Source organism: Mauremys reevesii, linkage group 2 (assembly GCF_016161935.1).
Source record: "Mauremys reevesii isolate NIE-2019 linkage group 2, ASM1616193v1, whole genome shotgun sequence".
NCBI lineage: Eukaryota > Metazoa > Chordata > Testudines > Geoemydidae > Mauremys > Mauremys reevesii.
In genome coordinates, this window is record NC_052624.1 from 203804060 (window position 1) to 203818715 (window position 14656).

The window sequence follows — 14656 nt, forward strand, 5'->3', positions numbered from 1 at the left end:
ATATAATGCGTCTCCCTAATAAGCCTCAACTCCCCAAGCATAAACCTTCTGTAACTATATTGGCCTTAAACAGTATCCTGACTGGCAAACAAAGCAGGTATAGCTACCAGTCCTAGATGGAGATTTCTGTTTGTTCTCTTCTCTTTTTTCTCTCAAGTACTTGGTCTGTCAAATGTCCCCGAAAGCTAGGTCTTGGTTACCCCGAGGCCCTCTGGTTCAAAAGTTCTCCATAAATCCCTCATAGCAGGGTGTTGGCTACCCTGGGACCCTCTGTCTTACAGCATTACAGAACTCTTCAGATGTTAATTGGGGAACTAAGAACTGTACATATGATATTCTTAATATTTATACCCTCTGCTCTCAAAGGAGTCTCATGTCCTCGAAATATGCCCTGTGGACATTTCATTACTGGTTTTCCCTAATTAATATTTTAAAAGAGACTGCAAAACAGAGACCAAAGATCAGTTGATGTTTACCCTCTCATAAATCATTCACTCAAGCTCTGAGTGTGGTGCCATCCAAAAGGGTCATTTTGACCCTGGTCAGCCTGTGCCAAGCTCACCGATCACATGTTTTTGCGTTTTCTTTACTTGGTGAGCTGGCCTCAAGCTGATATGTTCCCAAGTTCCATGCTGAAACACACACACAGATAGAGCCTCTGATCACTCTTGGTAAATTTCCATACCAAGTGTCTGATGCTAAGAGAACCCTGCTCCCAGAATCCTCTAGCAAATTCAGACATATCAAGCCATACCAAACTCATGTTCATCACATTTCCTCATATCAATCACAATAATTCAACACCATCCCAACAGCCCTCAGCTGGTGTAAATCAATGCACTCAGTGGAACTATGCTGATTTATACAAGCTGAGGATTTGGCGCTTTGCTTGCAGATAAGTTGGGAGGATCCTCTTGCACAATAAAACCTGCACAAAGTCCTCCTCTTTGCGGTGGTGTGAGCACATTTTTTAAATTGGAGGGGACAAGGGGTGATAATGAAGTACTCCTTCAGCCACTTTACTTAAACAGGATAGCAAAAAGTGGGGGAGGGGTATGTCCGTCTCACTCTCCTGCTCTTCATCCTAATGGGGTTCTGGCTTTGTAACCGAAACCAGAAGATATGAGGTTGACGATTTTTTCAAATCTTTTAAATTATAAAAAATCTCTTCCTGTTTGACGTGCAAAGATAACCTTGATGTCCACTAACCGGTATCATCAGAATTCATACTCAAGGGAAAAAAACAGATCAGGGAACAAAAGCAAAATCTGTATTTTCAAAGCCCTATTCGGGAAAGCCAGAAACAAGGACTCTCAAGCTGTTTTCTCCAGACGAGTATTGAAAAGAGCCCACTGCTTTTGACTTATTCCTCTGTATCCATTCTACTGCCTCACGCAAGCATCACTTCATTCTACATTCAAGTTGCTAGAAGCCATTTCATATTCCAACTACCGTTTTTCCCATGTTCTGTTAATTCTACAGTCTTCCCTAATTTTTTCCCTTTTATGTGTGTTATCTCACTCCTGCAGTTGCTTGAGTTCCTTGTCTCTGACCCCTTTCCCTCTACAAGGCCACTTTTTAACTGGTTTTCATCGTCAAAAGACTTTTTTGGTCCTTTTATCAAAAAATGTGCCGCCTAATTTATACCATTTAAAATATGAAGTGCAAGCATTATTGGATGTATGTTGGCAATACATCATAAACTTCAAAAAATCTTTAACAACTGTGATAGTACAGTTCTCTTCTAAACCAATGGCTAGTAAGAAACAACTTCCAAACTATAGTGTTATGAATGTGAAAGGTCATTTTTCTGTGTGCATGATTTAGCCATGTAATTTGCGCCCAATCGCAGCTGAGGGATTTACATAAAATGTGTGTTGTTTCATTATACACCAATAGTTCATTTCCAATGTGTTGGGAAGCATGCAGCTGAAGGCAGAGAGCTTGCAGTACGTAGGTGCCATTATTAGCCTGTAATGGATGCCTGGGAGTGTGAGAGATCTTTTCAATAAATTGATTTTTTTCTTAAGAATGAGAAAAGCCATGTTAAAATGTTTCCTGTTTTAAAATAACACTAATAATCAACCCACATAAGAAGAATGTCCATTCTTTTTGTACTCAAATGGAAGTTTTGGTGGTTTAGAAAAAATGTGGGTGGGGTAAGGTAAGAATAAGAGAATGAAAGATGATTGTAGATGATCCCAGAGGACTGAGGAGAGAATGTGGGTTGGATAATATGGCCCTAAACCTATAAAGAAACAGATCTTTAGTCATTTGCTACTCCTTTTCCAGGTGCCTCTGTAAAGTCCAGAGAGGGAAGCACCTGCAGCCCTATATTGGACATTGCAGAAGGATTTAAGACTGCTGCAGGTTTCCGTTCTTTCTCCTGTATTATAGGAATTACTGGGTTATTTTGCCTTTTATTTTGTCTTTCCAGGCTCTTCAGGGTCACATTTGTCCTTTATTACCACTTTAACTATACCTCTTATGGGGTTCACAACCTCAACTGGTAGTTTAATTTCATTGTAGGGCATCCATGTAATCTCTTTTGCCCTTGCCTCAGGCTAATTCACAGATACGCAGTAATGCAATAGTCAGCCTAGGTAGTTCCTATTCGTATAGTGTAGAAAAAATAAGATCCTTTTTGACCCATGTAGTTAGCCAGAAATTCAGGGGGGTTGCAAGTTCTTCCAGTTAGGAGGAGAAATTGATGATGGAGTGAGGTAATTTTGGTGCAATCTTGTGTACATTCTTTGTAAATAAACAAGTCCTGTTTCTGTGAACACAGGAGGAATCGAACAACAGGAGAGAGGTTTTCTTGCTCACAACTCCACTCTTTCAGCCAGCACTCAGCTCAAAAGGTGCTCTTTCTCTAGGCTTTTCTCAGGGCCACATTCCTAGTTTTTATTCAAGCTGTGTTGGGTGTTTCCTTGCTGCTTTCTCTCTAAACTTCTCTGTACCTTTTTCCTCTCTTTCACAGACACACAGTCCTTCACAAAATAATAGACACCAAAACCTCTCTGCCCACATGTGCCTTGCATGTATCTTTGTTTTGGGCGGTGATGTGGCTGGGGTTGGGGTGGAGACCCCTATTGTTTCAGCTATCTGGTTCTATAAAGGAATTTAACCATTTCTTGCCACCATCTTGCACCCCATAACAACAGATATTAGGTCTGTTAGACAGTTACAGAAGGAGGGGAAAGGAGTCGCGGGTATATCTCCCTGTAGGAGGTGTAACAGATATATTTGCTGCAGACATCAGACACAGTTATAATAAAATCTACATGCACTTAATAGTCCAGGACTAGAAACCTGTTCCACCTACTCCAAAAATACTGGCCTCTATCAATTCACACTTTCACTGTCAGTAGTAGGTAGCTAACGAGGAAAATAGGAACGAGCAAAACCTATGGCAAATAAATCATAAAGCAAGCTAAGAAAGTATTTGAGAAGTAACTTGCTAAAGAGGTAAAAACTAATGGTATTTTTTAAGTACATCAGAAGCAGGAAACCTGCCTACTAGGCAGAGGGGCCACTGGATGACATAGCACTCAAGAAAGACAAGGCCATTGCAAAGAAGCTGACCAAATTCTTTGCATCGCTCTTCACTGCAGAGGATGTTAGGGAGATACCCACATCAGCGCTATTTTTTGGATGACAAATCTGAAGTACTGTCTCAAACTGAAGTGTCAATAGAGGAGGTTTTGGAACATATTGATAATTTAAACAGTAATTAGTTACCAGGACCAGATGATATTCACTCAAGAGTGCTGAAGGAACTCAAAAATGAAATTTCAGAACTACTAACTTTAGTATGTAACCTATCAATGAAATCAGCCTCCTTACCAGATGACTAGAAGGTAGCTAATGGAATACGGATTTTTAAAAGTTCTCCAGAGGGAATCCTGGCAATTACAGGATGGTGAGTCTTACCTTAGTGCTGGGGAAATTGATTGAAACTATAGTAAGGAACATCATTATCAGACATATAGGTAAACATAATTTGTTGGGGGAAGAGTCAACACAGCTTTTGTAAAGAGAAATCATGCCTCACCAATCTATTAGAATTCGTTGAGGGAGTCCACAAGCATGTGGATAAGGGTGACCAAGTTGATGTAGTGTACACTGATTTTCAGAAAGCCTTTGACAAGGTCCCTGACCAAAGGCTCTTAAGAAAGCTATGTAGCCATGGGATAAGAAGGAAGGTCCTCTCCTGGATCAGTAACTGGTAGAAAGATAGGCTACAAAGAGTAGTAATAAATTGTAAGTTTTGTTGTTTTTTTTAACAGAAATTTTTGAAATCTCAAAAACCCTCACAGGACAGGAAAACCATTTCCTAACTAGCTCAATTATTGTGTGGCTTTCCTGTTTGCTCTTCCCGCAGTCTCTTACTAACTTAGATCAATACATTCATTCAGAAAATTCTAATAACCCACCATAGTTATACAGTACCTTTACTTCACTAACTAGGACATTTACAATATTCATACTATTACACACTATTACATGTCAGCAATCATAGATTAATGCATAGCAGCTTCTCGTCTGTCACAATGTTTATGTGATATTCAATATTTTATTAAATATAAATTTAAAAGCATATTTGGGATCCTTACTTTAAAGTAATTTCTAGCTTTGTTAGCCTGGCAAAGTGCTCCTTCTGTGCTCTCTTCATAGCTACGTGATATAAAACAGGGATTAATAAAGCAAAATCTAAGACGAATGTTTTGTTTGGTTGGTTGATTGATTGCTAGCTTTCCAGTCAAGCTACAATAATAGTGTGGCTTTTGCTTCCTAAATGTCGTCTTCATGTGCTGTGCATGTCTCCATCTCTATATAATGTAGTAAGATCATGTTCTTGATTTTTCATTTAAAAAGGCTACTTTTAAAAGCAAGGATAACATACAGTTTTATGTGGCAAGCCTGTTTCAACTGCAGTTTAACTGTCGTCTAAGAATTCACAAAAAATTTGCCAGACTTCAGTGAGCTAAGTTTTCTATTTCATCATGTAGTATTCCATCCATCTGATCGCTAATTTAAGGTATCAGTTTATTTAACTGTCTTTTTAATTTTTAATCCCATTTTCCTTGTTCCCAACTCAGTTTGTTTCTACATTAGCCAGTATATCCATATACCAGATAAATACAGTACTGTTTGTGATTCTTTTCTCAATCTCTTATGACTATCATGTAAGATTTCTTTTTCTTTTTACATATGTCACTTATCCTTAGCTTCTTGAGGTCAGCCTGCTCTTAGCGAATTCTTTATTTCCTTGATTAGCCATCCATGCTTAGAAGAGCTTGTTTTCTATAATACAAATTAATGCCAAATTATCTTGGGGGAAAAGTGTATCATTCAGCTACATGCTCTGTGTGTAAGAATTGTTGAAAGTGTCTTTCATTTTGATGAAGCTAGCTATAGAATATCTGATTGTTAGAGTTGTTATGGATTTGACAGGATTAAATGAAATAAGAAAGCATGGATTTATTTAGAGAAAGTGGTTTTATCAGAGATGCATAGATAATCAGTTAGTTTTACTAACTGAACATATTGGGGGTTCATTCATATATAGTTTATATGGTGCAATTGTGATTCCTTCATTGTGAATGTCTTTCTATATTTGAATTAATTGAATGTTTCCTCGGGCTGCCTTTTGTCATGTCGGGAATGGGAGGATTTAAGCAAAAGTTGGATTCCCTTCTGCCTTAAACTCCTGTACTCTGCTTGCATCACACATGTGTGACACTTTGGGGATTTACCCAAACAAATAAGGGGTTGTGTCACCCCCTGCCCCAGAACCCTGGGTGCTTAAGTGCTGTACAGCTTTCACTCAGAGCCCTGACACCAGGAGCCTGCTTTTACCGCCCAGTGACCTCATCCTGGCTTCCACCATCGTGCTTACTTCTAGCAGGGTGACACCGACAGTCCTTCCAGTCCCAAGTCTACTCAAAACCAGCTCCTCTGCAATGCTCAGCCCCTCTTACTGTAGCACGCAGAAAACCTTAGCAAGTTTGCTGCTATGTAGACAGTACACAATACAAGCCTGCCAGTTGGCTGAGAATGTTGCTCTTCAGTTTGAAACACTGAGATGGTTGTGGAATAAAACAAGATTAAGTTTATGACCAAAAAACACACATTTAAGTGTCACCAAGTAGAAGGAATTTAGAAATTGTTACAAACAAAGTAAAAATATGCTACCTAATAAACTCAAGCCTTTTGTTCAAAGTAGTTTTCTCACCGCAGTTGTTCTTCCAGCATGGCTGGGCAGTTCTTAGCCCAGATACAACACAGAGCTCAAAGTGCTTGCTTTCTTTGTCCCATCCAGTGAAAGATGCTCAAATGGCTTTCTCATTCTGCTTATATCCTCAAAGTTTATCTTTGTTTTCAAAGTCAGGAAGCCCTCCTGGGGGCTCCACTTGCCGTGTCCACCAGGGAGCTGATACCATGTTAATTTTTGCAGTCTCCTCCTGTCACAATGGTAGTTTAAGCGGCCATCTCCCCCCCACTCGCTGGTTGGATGGCCTTGTTTACCTTTTATGTATATGTACTTCTTTTGTTTCTCTTTGCTCAATTCAAGCAGGCAGGACCACATTCCTTCATTTAAGGTGGGGTGAGTTAAGCCCTACCTCCAAACATATTTTAAGAGCATATTTCCAGCACATATCTAGAATTTTTCATATATCACCCATACACACACCACACAATAATAATAATGACCAGCATGCTACCAGTTCTCATATGACACCTTACATGACACCTTTTAGATACAGATTATAACAATAGTGAGCTGGGGTGCGCTGAGCTGGTCAGGCCAGCTGAGACTCACTGCTAGATACCAGGGAGACCCTTGCCTTCTGGCACTGAGGTGCTCTTACAGTCACAACATGCTTATGTGAAATTTATATGCATCATTATGTGATCAGAGGTGCCAAACCCATTTTGCGCAGACTCAGGAATCAAATTTGGGGTGATGTAGGCTTTTTCATCAGAACAGGAGTGTGTGAGTTCACATGGACCAAAATTTGCCCAATATGGTTATTTATTACAGCGACACCCAGTTCCCTAGTGAGACTGAGATCCCATTGTGCTGAGTGCTGAGCAAAGACACTGTGAGAGACAGTCTGTGACCTAACAGTTTGACAGTCTGAGACCTCAGTTCTGCAAACACTTATGCATGTTATTAACTTTACTCATGTGAATATTCTCACTGGCCTCAACAGCACTAATCACATGATTAAAGTTAAATATATGCATAGTGTTTTGCATGCTCAGGCCTAAATTGAGACAAAATGCAACAAGCTGATATAAGAAACAAGTAGAGGGAGCGGAGGAGGTGTGATGAGTGTAACAGTGACTGAAAGGTCGTTCCGTCAGCTGGCCGTGGGCACGTGTTGCAGGCTTGAGAGTTGGTTATTGGTTATTTTTTTAAGGATATCAATAAATTAGAAATGTTAATGATGTCAGTGGTCCCCTGGTTAAATATATTGTTTCAAATCAATAACTGGAGGCTGGCTTCAACATATTTTCAACTAACTTCTTTGGTTGCCTGAACTACGAGTGGGACTAGGCATCAGTTCTGATACAAGAAGAGAATTCTGATCTCATGGAAACAAATTTTCTCTGCTAATCTGGGCTAAAATCATGGGTGGCGGGTATTGTAGGTAGGAGGAGGCTGTGCCTCCCCAAACAGCCTAGTGTGACCCTGCCCATGCTCTGCCCCCAGGCCAGGCTGCCTCCTGCAGTTCCCAGCGCTCTGTCCTGGCTGGATGGGGCTGGCCAGCTTGCCTCCTGCAGGGACTCAGGGTGACTGGTGCTGGGGCCATGCTGCCCGCCCAGCGTTCAGACCATGCCACCCAGCGCACCGAGGCTAGGGACACTGCAGCCGTGCCACCCACTAAGGGGTAGAAGAGGAGGGAGAGTAGAAGGGGAGGGGCGAGGCCTTGGGTAGAAGGGGAGGGGCCGGGTGCTAGCCTTCCCCAATGGTCGGGTCACCGGCTGCCCATGGCTAAAATTGTTGTGTGACCCAAACTATAAAATAAAAATGAGTGTGTCCACTTACCAAATGAATTATGAAAGGACTATATAGCCCTTGTCAAGAAGACTGTATGCAAATTAGTTCTCAGTTCCAATGAAACAACAGAATTCTGATACATATTTCCCCTGTACAGCTGAGCAGAAAATCATTCAAATTTTACCTTATATGGAAGTCTTACTAAGCTTCTAATTATTTTTGTTGACCTTCTCTATTTCTGCTGCTTCCTTTTGGAGATGAGAGTGACCAAACTGTCTTCAAGATGAAGATGTACCACAGATTTTTATAGTGGCATTAAATTTTCAGTATTATTCTCTGTCCCCTTTTTAATACAGCCTAACATCTTGTTCACTCTTTTAAATACAGCTGTGCATTTAGCAGATGATTTCACTGAGCCATCTATAAGGGCTTCTAGGTCTTGTTCCTGAGTGGTTACAGTTAATTTAGAATCCATCAATGTGTAAGAATAATTCATGTTGTTCCTTCCAATGTGCATTACCAGGTGCTTTTCTGCACTCATTTTCAACTGCCAATGTGTTGCCCAATCACTTAGTTTTAAATCCTTCTGAAGTTTCACATAATCCTCGTTAGACTTCACTAACCTGAATAATGTTGTGTCATCCACAGATGATAATTTTAGCACATTGAGATACTATTGGACTTTGCAAGCACTCACAAACAGGTTTCTTTGGTTTTTTGAAACAACTGAGTCATTTTGTTTTTAATCAAAATCTTTGTAAGAATTTTTAATAAGTGGATTTAATGAGCACAGCTCCTGCAGGGTCTCTTTACTACGGAACAACTCCTTTGGAGCCATTACACTTCATCATGTCAATACTTCCCATTTCAAAGTTCCCATTTTGGATATTTATTTACATGATCCAATACATATTATATATTTTCAAACCTCCTAAATATGTATTTATGCAACAGTTCATAACAGTAATTGGCTTTTTGAAGCGGCTGTGCACTATTGGCACATACATTATTAAGCAGTTCTCAAAGCAAATACTCTATTGTTTTTTATAAAACCATAAAGGAGAAACCCAAAGGAAATGCAGCAGCAACAATAAACATACATTTAATAAGTGGTAAGGACATGACATATACATCTAAATGTAATTTACCTTCTTATGCCTGGGTATGCTCCTTACTGATTTCAGACGCTTGCAATAACAAGGCACAATAGGACTTAAAAATACAGAGATGTGAAAAAAGTCTAATGTTGTTGTTTGTAAAGAGAGAAAATTTAGCTGTCTTATTAGAGCCTGGTATCTGCTTGATCAAAGACATTACAGGTAGGTGCTGGTATTTGATCCTAATGCTCCTCCAACCATTGTTCTCCCTAGAGCTCCTCTAGATGGAGTAAATGGATATTCTGGTCTTCAGAAATTACTTTCCCTATTGAATTTGGCTTTGGTCAACTGGGACTGCCCTAAAATTGAATTCCTCTTAAAATTTAGTAAACTGTCTAATAAGAATAATTCCTAGTCACTCTGATCATGGTTGGATTTGAACTACACTATCAAAGGAGCAAGACAAATAAATAAATTGTGCAGATCCCTATAGTAGGACAAATCTTCTGTTTGTTCTTTTGCAAAAGACTTTCAATTTTTGTCCTGAAGCTTTTTATCAGTACAGCCAAGGGAACAGTGAAACCTGACTTAATAATCACATTATTTTTGTCATAATGATTCTCCAATAAGCTGTCTGTTCAGTTAAAATAAAACTTAGGTTGGAAAGTTTGAGAAAAAAGTCAAAGTTCTTGCAATATTATAACAAAATAGATGATGATTGTGATGCACTTTCCTTAAAGTAAGTTAGGACTTTTTGGCTTTAAAAGTTGTAGCTTTCTTCTTGGCTTCCTTCAATTAAGTTAGCATAGTGTGTTATCTGTAAGTGGTTTACTCTGTAAACTGCCAGATAAAATGAACTATGTCAGAAACAGTATCATTAATACTAAGTTATTTTAGAAATGCTTTCAGCTGGTCAGAAATTAACAAGCTGTGCATAAAACTGAGGCAGCCCAGGCATTATAAAAATATTCTGTCTGTCTCAAAAAGCCTTTAGAAAATCTCACTCCCTGGACCCAGTGTAGTGTATGACAAATAATTTACACCTGTCATACTGATATTGCACTTTTAAAGAGGTGTTACCTCACTCAGCTCTATGAATTCTTACTTGGCAGTTTACCTGCAAGTCAAAAATATCTAAAGTTTAACACTGTAAAAAATGGTTCTAAGAATAAAATGTGTAAATACTGCATTGCACTTCACTTTCTGTATGGGTGTTCTGTTTTAACACACTCTCTTCAATAAGGCTACTACACCTTGGTACTCAACTTTGTTAAACTCTCATTCACGTTATTTTCACTGTGGATCTGACCTAACGCCAATTAAAGTCAATGGATGTCTTACTATTTACTTCAATGAGAAGTGGATTAAACCCAATAGTACAATCTTTTTGCAATGCTCAACATGTTTGTTTCCTTGGGATGTTGTTATAAGAAGGGTGCAGCGTTATCACCATTCCCCATACACAAAGAGTTGTGTTGCCTTTAAAATGTTAATGCACAACTCATTTTAGTTTCCATGGAAAAGGCAAGTTAATCACAGTGTTAAGGGCAAGAAGTTAGCTATTAAGCTTCCACTGTCAGCCTTACCACTATGCTTCTTAGCTTTGCTCCATGTTTCACTGAGGCCTTATTTACACGGGAGAACTGTATCATGTTAGAACATGTGTTAATGACGGTGAATTCATTATAAACAAACACTTGTGTTTATCGTGTCATTTGGTCATGGAGACAATGTTAAAAAGGACTGTCTTTGTCTACACTGAGTGTTTAACATCATATTAATTAACACCTGTTCTAATACAATGTAATTTCTCAATCTAGACAAGACCTGAAACCCCTCCTGTAACTCTACTTGTCCTCACAACTCTCATGCCTTCCAGCCTTCAGGTACAGGCTACCAGACTCCCTGTAGTCTCCCCTCCATTTTTCCAGTACTGGGATGGGACTGAATACTTTCCTTGTGGAGGATCTGTGAAAGTTAAGAGGAGTCTTCAGTACAAATACTAGCAGTATGTCCTGTAAGCACGGGTGGGACTGCTGGATGACAATTTTAGGAGATGCTGAGCTCACATAGTGAAAGCTCTGACTATAAAGGAGTAGGAGTTTATACAGTTCTAGCTTTTAATATTCTAACCAAGAATTGTTCATAGTATTCTAGGGAACATATTCTCCTTGAGGTGCAACTGATTTGATGGTGTAAAAATAAGCTATTTTTGAGTTATCAGATGACCAAGAAAAGTTGGACTCATTTTATAATACAGAAATGTGCTGCATCACACAAAAATAGCTTGCTCCAAAAATGTAGTTCTCAGTTACGCCTGATCCTACAGGGAGGAATGGGTGCTCAATGTTTTTCTTTCTTACTCCCCCTTAACTCCAGCACACCCTTTCACAGCTGTGCAGAGCTGGATGAAATGTTTTGGACAAATAGTTTATTCAGTGAAAAATGCCAGGTTGACCAATACTATTTGCAAATTTTACATGAATTTGTAGAAGAGTTTGGGACAAAAAAAATGCTCTAAATTCATGAGCAGACTTAGGAGCCATTCACAAAATCAGAGGAGGAGATGGCAGCAGCAGCAGTAGCCTAATAGCCAATGATTAGGGCGCTCACCTGGGATGGGAGAGACTTGGGTCTCTCATCTTCTACAGAGTGGGGATTTGGACCTAGGTCTTCTACATCCCAAGTGAAGTGCCGTTAGCACTGGCTTAGAGGGTATGAGGGGGCACCTCCACCACCTACTCTGTCATTCTAGCCCTTCATTTCCTTTGCCTTTATTATTTTTTTAAATATAAACGCCGAGAAACAAAATATTTTGTCTGACCCAAAACAAAAATTTAGTCAACTTTTTTGATTTGCTGGAAATTCTGAGAAGTTTTAATTTCGGTTCAGGTCAAACCGACTTTTTCTTTTCCATTTTTCAGCACTGTCAGTGAACCAAAACATCACTTATTCACCCTGCTGTAGTGCAGTGACATAGGAGGGCATCTCTTTCTCCCTCCAAGATCCCCATGGGCCGTGTCTAGAGTAGGAACAGAAGGTGCACTTAAAAATGTGTTAGCTAACATGTTGTAATGAACACATGTTTAAAAATGTGTTTGCTGGCTTCCCTTCTAGTGAGTAGATACACAGCAGGTGTTTGGTAGGCATAAAAAGTAATGCCTTCTTCAAAAGTCTCCTCATCGCTTTGAAAAGACAGACTCAAATAGTGAATGGAAAATATAAAATATGACAGATAACAATGGGTGAGGAGCGGTAAACTTAAATTTGGAAATATAAGGTGCAGGTGTCTTCCCGACCCCCACTCCCACCCCCACCCCCCAGCCTGGTCACACTTGCTCTTTTCCCAGTATGTTTACTACATTTTTAAGTATAAAATGACAATGCAGTGCACTCTGTCATGCTGTAAAGGTGAGCTAGATTTTTCTTTTAGAATTTATATGGCAAGTTTTGCTATTTTATGGCCTAATAGCGTGAGGTGCTGTGTATCCTCAACTGCCAGCACCACAGGCCTGGTCCATAATTTCCTTATGCCTGATGTCACAGAAGCATCTCATTCATCTCCGTTGCTGCAGAGGGTTTTGCGATGAGAAGAGACTGGGTCAGGGGAATAAATGTGTGGGAAGCCAGCTTACAATGTCTTTTGAAAAATATAAACCTAGCTTTTGTAGTTCTTGTTCTGATGAAAGCTTAAATCTCAGAGGCAAGCTTTAAGCTTTTACCTGTCTCCCTGCGAGAAAAGCTCCCTAAGCAGTGATTTAAAAAAAGATTCCTATCACTCCTGATCTATGAGAGTCGTTAAAAGCCGTCTTTTTTTCATTGTTCCCTTCCCTCTGGAAAATAGGAGTGATGTAAAGCATGATTTGTAACTCATGATTTCTGGACAATCTCTTCAAATGGAATTGTTTGTTATCCATTACATTACTAGATAACAAATCTTGGGGAATGTAAACCTTCTATTGCTTACCTGTCTCGGAAAGCAATCATGCCACAACATACGCAAAGCAAGGGCCACTGACTTTTAACCAATGGCTAGATCATCCCCTTTGCTTACATGAATGAAGGAGACCCAAAATCTATCAGATCCCAACTGGGGCACAAAAAGAGTGGGAAGGGCAGCTTGACTGGGTTTAATATGAAAAGACTCCAAGTTTGTAGAACTAAACTGGCTCTTTATTAAGAGAACTATTTCCAGACATGCTGTCACTGCAACTAGCATTCCTAGCCATTTGCACACACAGACTGACTTTCTGGTGTCTCCTGCAAACTCTTCCCTCCTTCAACCTGTGCTCCTCCCTCCAAATCCCCTGCAGATTGCTACATCTTTCCTTATAATAACTTTTGTTGTTGTTGTGTATTTTGTACAAGTTTGTTGATTTGTTGGGGCCAGAGATACTAGTATATAATCCACTGTAGCGACATAGCCTTTAGTACCCTCCCATTGCAGCGTATTGGGCCTCATAATTTGTAATTGTACTCCAATCCATTCAAAATGATCTGGACAAACTGGAGAAATGATCTGAAGTAAATAGAATGAAATTCAATAAGGACAAATGCAAAGTACTCCACACAGGAAGGAACAATCAGTTGCATGCATACAAAATGTGAAATGACTGCCTAGGAAGGAGTACTGCAGAAAGGGATCTGGGGTCATAGTGGATCACAAGCTAAATATGAGTGTGTAACACTGTTTCCAAAAAAAAAGAAACATTACTCTGGAATGTATTAGCAGGAGTGTTGTAAACAAGACACGAGAAGTAATTCTTCTGCTCTACTCAATGCTGATTAGGCCTAACTGGAATATTGTGTCCAGTTCTGGGTGCCACATTTCAGGAAAGATGTGGACAAATTGGAGAAAGTCCAGAGAAGAGCAACAAAAAGTATTAAAGGCCTAGAAAACGTCACCTGTGAGGGAAGATTGAAAAGATTGGGTTTGTTTAGTCTGGAGAAGAGAAGACTGAGAGGAGACATGATAATAACTTTTTCTGTACTTGAAAACTGTTCTCCTTAACCTCTGAGGATAGGACAAGCAGCAATGGGCTTAAATTGCAGCAAGGGCAGTTTAGGTTGGACTTTAGGAAAAACTTCCTGTCAGGCTAGCTAAGCACTGGAATAAATTGCCCAGGGAGGTTGTGTAATCTCTGTCATTGGAAATTTTTTAACAGCAGGTTAGACAAACACCTGTCAGGGATGGTCTAGATCAGTGGTTATCAAAGCCAGTCCGCCACTTGTTCAGGGAAAGCCCCTGGCAGGCCGGGCCGTTTTGTTTACCTGCCGCATCCGCAGGTTCAGCCGATCGCGGCTCCCACTGGCTGTGGTTCACTGCTCCAGGCCAATGGGGGGCTGTGGGAAGAGTGGCCAGCACATCCCTCGGCCCACACCGCTTTCCACAGCCCCCATTGGCCTGGAGAGGTGAACCGCAGCCAGTGGGGGCCGTGATCAGCGGATGCGGCAGGTAAACAAACCGGCCCAGCCCGCCAGGGGCTTTCCCTGAACAGGCGGTGGACCAGCTTTGAGAATCACTGGTATAGATAATACTTAGTCCTGC

The 14656-nt window shown here is 40.1% G+C and overlaps 1 protein-coding gene across 7 annotated transcripts in view; it reads left to right on the top strand.

Moving 5' to 3' along the window:
* Positions 1-14656, top strand: part of DLGAP1 (DLG associated protein 1) — a 593928-nt gene that overhangs the window by 460054 nt on the left and 119218 nt on the right. The window lies entirely within an intron of this gene.